This window comes from Salvelinus sp. IW2-2015, unplaced genomic scaffold, assembly GCF_002910315.2.
Source record: "Salvelinus sp. IW2-2015 unplaced genomic scaffold, ASM291031v2 Un_scaffold3235, whole genome shotgun sequence".
Taxonomy (NCBI): Eukaryota; Metazoa; Chordata; class Actinopteri; order Salmoniformes; family Salmonidae; genus Salvelinus; species Salvelinus sp. IW2-2015.
In genome coordinates, this window is record NW_019944522.1 from 91,273 (window position 1) to 101,296 (window position 10,024).

General features: G+C 49.8%; 1 pseudogene; it reads right to left on the reverse strand.

The window, feature by feature from the left end:
* Positions 1–10,024, reverse strand: part of LOC112075554 (kalirin-like) — a 44,352-nt pseudogene that overhangs the window by 20,112 nt on the left and 14,216 nt on the right.

Genomic DNA, 10,024 nt, shown 5'->3' on the forward strand with positions numbered 1-10,024 from the left:
CCCCATCTCTCTCCTCTTTCTCACATTCACCCCATCTCTCTCCTCTTCCTCACATTCACCCCATCTTTCCCTCTTCCTCACATTCACCCCATCTCTCTCCTCTTCCTCACATTCACCCCATCTTTTTCTCTTCCTCCTTATCCCAGCCTTTACATATTTTTCTTCATTTTAATCTCTCTCCCCTCTTCTCTCTCCCCTCTTCTCTCTCCCTCCCTCTCATATTCCTCCCATCTCTCTCTCCCCTCTTCGCTCTCCCCTCTTCTCTCTCCCCTCTTCTCTCTCACTCCCTCTCATATTCCTCCCATCTCTCTCTCCCCTCTTTTCTCTCTTTCCCAAAACTTGTCTCCCTTTCTCTCTTATTCCTCCCATCTCTCCCTCCCTCTCTCTCAGCCTCTCCTTCCTACTTGTTCATACGATGAATCCCTCTGTCCCTCGCCCCGAACATTCCAACTATACGGTATCTCACGCTCTCTACCAGTCTGTTCAAGTCAAGGAGGAGGAGGTATGTTATAGGTGAGGGATGGCTGAATGAACAGAGCGAGGCGTATCACTCTGCAGTCTGACTGCACTCTCCACAGGGGCACTTTGACCAATCACATTAGCTGTTGTCATACGTCATCTTTGCTAACTGGCTAAATGCCCAGAGGGGAAGACATGGTACAGGCTGAAACATTACTCATTTTCTCAGTGAAATATGTCAGGGTTAAACAGAAAAATGCTGTTAGATTGCTCACAGTTTTTTMGGGGTGAGTGACTCCCATTCATTATTTTCAAGCTTACACGCCCTAGATCCCACAATACATTGAAAAGCATTACCAATCAAAATATCTCTCCCCCTCTCCTCTCCCTCTCTCTGTCTATCTTACTCTCCCCCCTCTCTCTGTCTTCTCTCTCCCCCTCTCCTCTCCCACTCTGTCTTTCTCAATATCTCTTTCCCCACTCTCTCCTTCTGTACCTTCCTCTCTCTCTCTCTCTCTCTCTCTCCCTCTCTCCATCCCTCTCTCTGTCTCTATCTCTGTCTTACCTGAGGACTGTACTTCGGTGATGTATTGCTGAAGGTCGTGACCCTGCTGTACGACCTCATAGGTCATGTTGTTCATGGCTAGCCGTCGCTCCATGTGTCTGTGTATGCGCTGCTGCGCTAACGTTAGCCCTTCTGGGTTAGCATCCACTAGCCGCGGTTGCGCTAATGCTAGCTTCTCCTGGTTGGCTTCCACTAGCCGCGGTTGTGCTAGCGTTAGCTTCTCTGTGGTGATGTCCTGGGCCTGCTTCTGGAGGTCCTGCTTCCACGCCTCCATCTCCCCTGACACCTACAGGTGGCAGTAGTGAGAGTCAGAGACCGGCTAAAGCTCAAACACAAACACTCTCTCTCACACACCCCACACCCCACAGCCCCCCCTCCACACGCTCTCCCAGACCCACCTCCAGAGAACACTGCTGTAGTATGCGTAGCTGCAGATAGACGTCCAGCCTGATCTTCCTCTGGTGGAACAGCTCCTCCAGCTGGACCTGGGCCTCCTCCAATGACTGCAGCACTGACTCCACATGGCCCACTGAACTGCCCTGGGGCCTGGCACATACGCACACAGACATACATATAAACACACACGGTAAATACACGGACGAACGCGCACACACACACCCACACACCCCCACACACACAACACACACACACACACACACACACACACACACACACACACACACACACACACACACACACACACACACACACACACGTACACATACACACACACACAACACAGAGTAAAATACACAACACACAACCGACAACAGATCATGCGCACACACAGGGTAAACACACACACATGTATGCACATACGCATACAGACATACATAAACACACACACACGGTAAACTACACGGACGAACGCGCACACACACAAGAACGAACACAACACACACACACAACATGGGACCAAGCAAACACAAAAACACACCTCTGAGCCAAATAAACAGAACCAAGGAGAAATATCGACCCAGAGTAAAGAGGTGCAGACCAATGAAACAGGGCTATTAAAAGTGGTGTGTGTATGCAAGTACAGAATGTGTGTGGTGTTTTACCTGAGCTGTAGAATGAGGTCCTCTCCTCCCTGATGACAGAGAGCGAGGCGTCCTGTGTGTGGCTGTGGGCTGCTGCTGCTGCTGATAAGCCCTGTAGAGCCTCCACTGAGTCAGGACACACACACACCTCCCCCGCCATCTGCCTCTGGAGACCCTCCATCCACACTGACAGCTGCACGGACATTTCATAACAACACACACACACAACACACACCACACACACACACACACACACCACACACACACACACACACATATCACACGCATAACACACACAACAGATCAGAAAAAAACACATGTAGACACACTTTTTGACGGGCTGTGTGTGTGTGTGTGTGTGTGTTTGTGTGTGTGTGTGTGTGTGTGTGTGTGTGTGGTGTGTGTGTGTGTGTGTGTGTGTGTGTGTGTGTGTGTGTATATATATGAAATGTCCGTGTGTGTATATATATTGAAATGTCCGTGTGTGTTACGTTACCGTCTTTGGTGTGTTGTGTAAAAAGAGACAGCGAGGTCCAGCAGTAGCTTCCTCTGCTCTACTCTCTGTATGAAGGCTGCATGCGGAGCTCAGGTCCCAGCAGCAGAGTAGATCTCCCCCTCCTCACACTCCCCTGACTGGGCCAGCTGGCCTGCCACCCTCCACAGCTTCTCAGCATTGGTATAGGTGTTCTACAGAGAGGAGAGGAGGGGAGAGAGAGAGAGGGGGAGAGAGAGAGAGAGAGAGAGAGAGGGGGTATACAAAGAGATGTAGAACCATCAGAACTTGTCAGGGAATCACCTGCTGGACTTGATAGAGGAAGCATGAGGGAACACTTTCCAAAGGAAGCCAACAGGTAACAGGGTTGAGGGTGTGAGGACAGGCTACCATCAGGGTCGAGGTTTGAGGACAGGCTACCACCAGGGGTCGAGGGTTTGAGGACAGGCTACCACCAGGGTCGAGGGTTTGAGGACAGGCTATCCCCTGGGTGGAGGGTTTGAGGACAGGCTACCACCAGGGTCGAGGGTTTGAGGACAGGCTACCCCAGGGTCGAGGGTTGAGGACAGCCACCCCAGGGTGGAGGGTTGAGACAGGCATCCCCTAGTTGAGGTTTGAGGACAGGCTATCCCCTGGGTGTAGGGTTTGAGACAGGCTACCACCGGGTCGAGGGTTGAGGACAGGCTACCACCAGGGTCGAGGGTTTGAGGACAGCTACCAGGTCGAGCTTGAGACAGCTACCACCAGGGTCCGAGGTTGGCTCCCAGGTGGGGGTTGAGGACAGGCTACCACAGGGTCGAGGGTTTGAGGACAGGCTACCACCAGGGTCGAGGGTTTGAGGACAGGCTACCACCAGGGTCGAGGGTTTGAGGACAGGCACCCCCAGGGTGGAGGTTTGAGGACAGGCTATCCCCTGGGTTGAGGTTTGAGGACCAGCTACCACCAGGGCGAGTTTGAGGACAGGCTACCACCAGGGTCGAGGGTTGAGTACAGCTACCCCCAGGGTGGGGGGTTGAGGACAGGCTACCACCAGGGTCGAGGGTTTAGAGGACAGGCTACCACCAGGTCGAGGTTTGAGACAGGCTACCACCAGGGTCGAGGGTTTGAGGACAGGCCACCCCAGGGTGAAGGTTTGAGGACGCTATCCCTGGGTTGAGGGTTTGAGACAGCATCCCTGGTGGAGGGTTTGAGGACAACATCCACCAGGGTCGAGGTTTGAGGACAGGCTACCACCAGGGACAGGTTTGAGGACAGGCTACCACCAGGTCGAGGTTTGAGGACAGGCTACCACCAGGGTCGAGGGTTTAGGACAGGCTACCACCAGGGTCAAGGGTTTGAGGACAGGCTATCCCCTGGGTTGAGGGTGTGAGGACACACCCCCAGGGTGGAGGGTTTGAAGGACAGGGCTGACCATCAGGTCGAGGGTTCGAGGGACAGGCTACCCACCAGGGTCGAGGGTTGAAGATAGGCCACCACCAGGGTTGGCAGACAGGCTACCCCCAGGGTGGAGGTTTGAGGACAGGCTAACCCTGGTGCGGGTTGAGGACAGCCTACCATCAAGGGTGGAGGGTTTGAGGACAGGCTACCACCAGGGTGGAGGGTTTGAGGACAGGCTACCACCAGGTGGAGGGTTGAAAGACAGGCTACCACCCAGGGTGAGGGTTTGAGGACAGGCTAACCGCTGGTGCAGGGTTTGAGGACAGGCTACATCAGGGTCGAGGGTTTGAGGACAGTCTACCACCAGGGTGGAGGGTTGAGACAGCTACCCCCAGGGTGGAGGTTTGAGGACAGGCTACCCCCAGGTGAGGATTTGAAGGACAAGTCTACCCCCAGGGTGGAGGGTTTGAGGACAGTCACCCCCCAGGGTAGGGTTGAGACAGTCTACCCCCAGGGTGGAGGGTTCTGAGGACAGGCTACCCCAGGTGTGGGGGTTTGAGGACAGGCTAACCACCAGGGTCGAGGGTTTGAGGACAGGCTATCCCCTGGGTGGAGGGTTTTGAGATCAGGCTGTCCCTGGGTGGAGTTTGAGGACAGGCTACCAGCCAGGTGGAGGTTGAGGAACAGGCTCCCACCAGGGTGGAGGTTTGAGACAGGTACCCCAGGTGGATGGGTTTGAGACAGGCTACCCCCAGGGTGGACGGGTGTTGAGGACAGGCTACCCCCAGGGTGGAAGGGTTTGAGGACAGTCTACCCCCAGGGTGGAGGGTTTGAGGACAGTCTACCCAGGGGTTGAGGACACTACCCCAGGGTGGGGTTTGAAGGACAGCACCGCGTAGGCACTACCACCAGGGTCGAGGGTTTTGAGGACAGGCTATCCCCTGGTGTGAGGGTTTGAGGACAGGCTGTCCCCTGGTGGATGGTTTGAGACAGGCTACCACCAGGGTGGAGTGTTTTGAGACCAGGCTACCCCAGGCGTGAGGGTTTGAGGACAGTCCTACCCCTGAACTCGCTCCATAGCATGAGTCAATGTAACCGTACTGGCCACCTTTGAAAGTCGTCGTGCGTTTCTGCAGTGCTCGCGCTCGGTGGAGGCTCTCTTCCCCACACCGGTGTGCTTATTGAGAAACACCTCTCCATGCTGCTCCACCCTCCCAGAACCTACAGTGAGACGGAATAACAATGACACAGCTTCTCTCTCTCGGTGTGTGTGTGTGTGTGTGTGTGTGTGTGTGTGTGTGTGTGTGTGTTGTGTGTGTGTGCTGTGTGTGTGTGTGTGTGTGTTGCATGTGTGTTGTGGTGTGTGTGTGTGTGGTGTGTGTGTGTGTGTCCAACCCAAGTCATGACAGTGTAAAGTGCTTCAGTAACCCTGCCGTACTCCTGCTGAACACACACACAGCTGCAGACGCTGGTGTAGGCGGACTTGCGGTGTTGCCACGCCCCTTCGACATGCTCTTGACCCTTGCCATGCTACCTCGTGAGAACTTCCATGATGCCCGTGCGTTGCGGCTGTGAAGTCGTGGTTGAAGCTGGTAACCCAGCCTCATCAGGCTCCTCGACGCGAAGCACTGTCCAATAGGGCTTTTACCGCTCTCAGCACCGGGTTGGACACACACACACACACACACACACACCACACACACACACACACACACACACACACACACACAGACACACACACACATCACACACACCACACACACACACACACCACACACCACACAACAACACCACCACACCACACACACACACACACACACAACACACACACACACACCCACACACAAGCACACACACACACACAAACAGACATACATACACACAGACATACACACAGCAAACACACACAACACACACACAACACACACACACACACAACACACACACACACACACACACACACAGACACACACACACAACACACACACACACACACACACACCACACACACACACACACACACACACAACATACACACAGACATACACACACAACACACACACACACACACACACCATCACACACACACACACACACACAACCCACACACACACACACACACACACACACACACACACACACACACACACACACGACAACACACACAATTAAATGAATGCACACAGGTAAAATATACAAGCACACAGTAAAACAAGACACAGGTACATATACAGTCACACAGGTAGAATAGTACAAGCACACAGGAAAATACAAGCACAAAGTAAATAAAAAAGCACAGAGTACATGAACACCAATAAACCATTTCCATCAACTAAAACTATCAAAACAAATGAATCCAATCATAAACCAAATTTTGATACCATTCCATTCACTCACATTGCGGTCATTGCTATTAGCCGTCCTCCCCTCAGCAGCCTCCACTGATCTTATCTTAATGGATGTCGCTCTGGATAAGAGTGTCTGCTAAATGACCAAAAAATGTAAATGCGTGTGTGGTGTGTGTGTGTGGTGTGGTGTGTGTGTTGTGTGTGTGGTTGTGTGTGTGTTGTTTTGTGTGTGTGTTGTGCGTGCGTGCGTGCTGTGACTGTGTGTACTGTGGTGTGTACGTGTGTGTGTGACCTGTTGTGTGTGTACCTGTGTGGTACCTGGTGTGTGTGTACCTGTGTGTGTGTGTGTACTGTCGTGTGTGTGTGACTTGTGTGGTGTACCTGTGTGTGTGTGTTGTTGTGTGTTTGTGTGTTGTTGTGTTGTGTGTGGTGTGTTACTGTGTGTGTGTCCGTGTGTGTGTGTGTACCTGTGTGTGTGCTGTTGGTGTGTGCCTTGTGTGTGTGGTACCTGTGTGTGGTGTACCTGTGGTGTACCTTGTTGTTGTGACCTGTGTGACCTGTGTGTCGTGTGACCTGTGGTGTGTGTGTGTGTGTGTGTGTGTGTGTGTGTGGTGTGTGTGTGTGTGTGTGTGTGTGGTGTGTGTGTGTGTGGGTGTGTGTGTGTGTGTGTGTGTGTGTGTGTACCTGTGTGTGTGTGTGTACCTGTGTGTGTGTGTGTAGCTGTGTGTTGTACCTGTGTGTGTGTGTGTACCTGTTTGTGTGTACCTTGTGTGTGTACTGTGTGTGTGTGTGTGTGTTGTGGTGTGTGTGTGTGTGTGTGTACCTGTGTGTGTCTGTGTGTGTGTGTACCTGTGTGTGTGAGTACCTGTGTGTGTACCTGTGGTGTGTGTGTGTGTGTGTGTGTGTGTGTGTGTGTGTGTGTGTGTGTGTGTGTGTGTGTGTGTGTAGGTTGGTGTGTGGGTGTGTACGTGTGTGTGTGGTGTACCTGTGTGTGTGTTGTGTGTGTGTGTACCTGTGTGTGTACCTGTGTGTGTGTGTACCTGTGTGTAGACTGATGTTATCTCCTCGTAGAGCGTCTGGTGTTGTTGTATGGACGCCTCCAGCTCCGCCATCTCCGCCGACAACGAGTCGTCAGCACACGCCTCACACCAGCCCTCCACACGCCCCAGGAACTGAAACATAACACACACACGTTATATATATATTATTTTATTTTTATTTCACCTTTATTTAACCAGGTAGGCTAGTTGAGAACAAGTTCTCATTTACAACTGCGACCTGGCCAAGATAAATATGCACACACACACATTACATGTATATATATATTCACACACACACGTTACATGTATATATATATATACACACACACACGTCATACACACGCCAACAGTCACAAAAACAAACAAGTTGTAAACACAGTTGTATTTTCTGTCAAACTCATTACACACTGAGTTCTCTTTAAAGGTAGACTCAGTGAYATGACGTTGCCACCATCAGCACCTCAGATTGAGATGAGCGAGATGCAAGACTTCGCTCTCACACAGTCACARACAGTATCTGCACACCGCACGGGTTCGTTTCKCGCTGCTACAGCATGGTAGCCAAGGGAACAAATAAGTTGAAGTTGAGCCTCGCACTTCAACACTCTTAGTTGTTGCTGAAATCGACCCACTGCTGTTAACTTTCAGCACCTCCGTCATATCGCTGAGTCTACCTTTAATGTTAATAAAGTGCATTTGTAGAGCCTTTTTCATTCACAGAAAATAATCACAAAGCTCTTAGGGATGTCCATGAGGAGGAAGCACCCAGACACACCTGTTCTGCCCCCTGGTGGAAGTCGGTGGACATGACCAGTGTGTTGCTGCGTTCCTCCAGCACTGACGTCAGCCCTTTCCAGTCCTCCTGTAGCCGTGACGAGACACACGCGATCCGCTCCGCTCCGTAGTGACACCCCTCACACAACTGCATCGCCACGGAGACCACCCCGTCCACGTTCACACTCCCGTTCTAAGGAGGGGTCAGAGGTCAGGAGTTAAAGATCAGTGTTCATCAAGTGACAGTACCATACATTAGAGTTCACAACTCATGTTTAATAGCACCATAGAGTTAAAGGTCACGTGTAATAGAATGTCTGTACCGTAGAGTTCAAAGTGTCATGTAATAAATAGAATGTCTGTACTGTAGAGTTCAAAGTGTCATGTAATGAATAGAGAATGTCTGTAACTGTAGAGTTCAAAGTGTCATGTAATAATAGAATGTCTGTACTGTAGAGTTCAAAGTGTCATGTAAGAATAGAATGTCCTGTACTGTAGAGTTAAAGTGTCATGTAATCAAATAATAGAATGTCTGTACTGTAGAGTTCAAAGTGTCATGTAATGAATAGAAAGTCTGTACCGTGAGTTCAGAAGTGTCTTGTATAATAGAATGTCTGATACGTAGAGTTCAAAGTGTCATGTAATAAATAGAATGTCTGTACTCGTAAGATGTTCAAAGTGTCATGTAATAATAGAATGTCTTACTGTAGAGTTCAAAAGTGTCATGTAATAAATAGAATGTCTGAACTGTAGAGTTCAAAGTGTCATGTAATGAATAGAATGTCTGTACGTAGAGTTCAAGTGTCATGTAATAAATAGAATGTCTGTAACTGTAGAGTTCAAAGTGTCATGTAATAATAGAATGTCTGTTACTGTAGAGTTCAAAGTGTCATGTAATGAATAGAATGTCTGTACTGTAGAGTTCAAAGTGTCATGTAATGAATAGATATGTCTGTACGTAGAGTTCAAAGTGTCATGTAATGAATAGAATGTCTGTAATAGAGTTCAATAGTGTCTAGTAAATAAATAGAATGGCTGAACCGTAGAGTTCAAGGTTAAGAGCAATAAAGTGTCCGTACCATAGACTTTGAATTGTACACACCATAGAGTTCACAGTGAGTGTGATAGGGTGTCTGTACCATAGAGTTTCATAGTAACGGGCAGAGAGTGCCCATGGACTCGAGTCAGACTCGAGTCACAAATATGATGACTTGCAACTCGACTTTGACTTTAACACCAATGACTCGTGACTTAACTTGGACTTGAGCCATTGACTTGACCTGACTTGATACCCTCCCCAACCTGACTTGATACCCTCCTCGACCTGACTTGATACCCTCCCCAACCTGACTTGATACCCTCCTCGACCTGACTTGATACCCTCCCCAAGCCCAAATATAAAAAATGATGCTATTAAAAAAGTGTGCAGCGCATCAACTCTTCATTTAATGGATTCCAGTTTGAACCGGACAGCAGCCAATCAAATTGTGCCAGCTGAGAAACAGTTGTGTGTGGCAGTGCAGAGGAACGTCGGCGGGTGAATTCAGACGGAGCCCTTGGAAAGATGATACCCCAAATTATTATTTTTGGATATAAAGACAACGCTGTATCAACAAAAAACGGATTTCAACTTGCAAAACATGCGGGAAGAAAATTACAGACGGAGGCGCAACAATTTCCAACTTTGTTCGACATTTGAAGCTGCACAATGAACGGTAAGTTGTGGCTAATATAGCCYACAGCTATATATTGTATTACTTTACTGGTGTATCATGTAGGCTAACGTAACATTAAATCAATGAGCCTCCACACAGTCAGTCAGTGCGGGAATGTGATAATTGCACCCTAGGCAGTTGGTAGCCTAAATCCTGCCTGATGTTACTGCTGTTCCTAAAACCATTGACATATGTTAGCCTACTGTAACCACA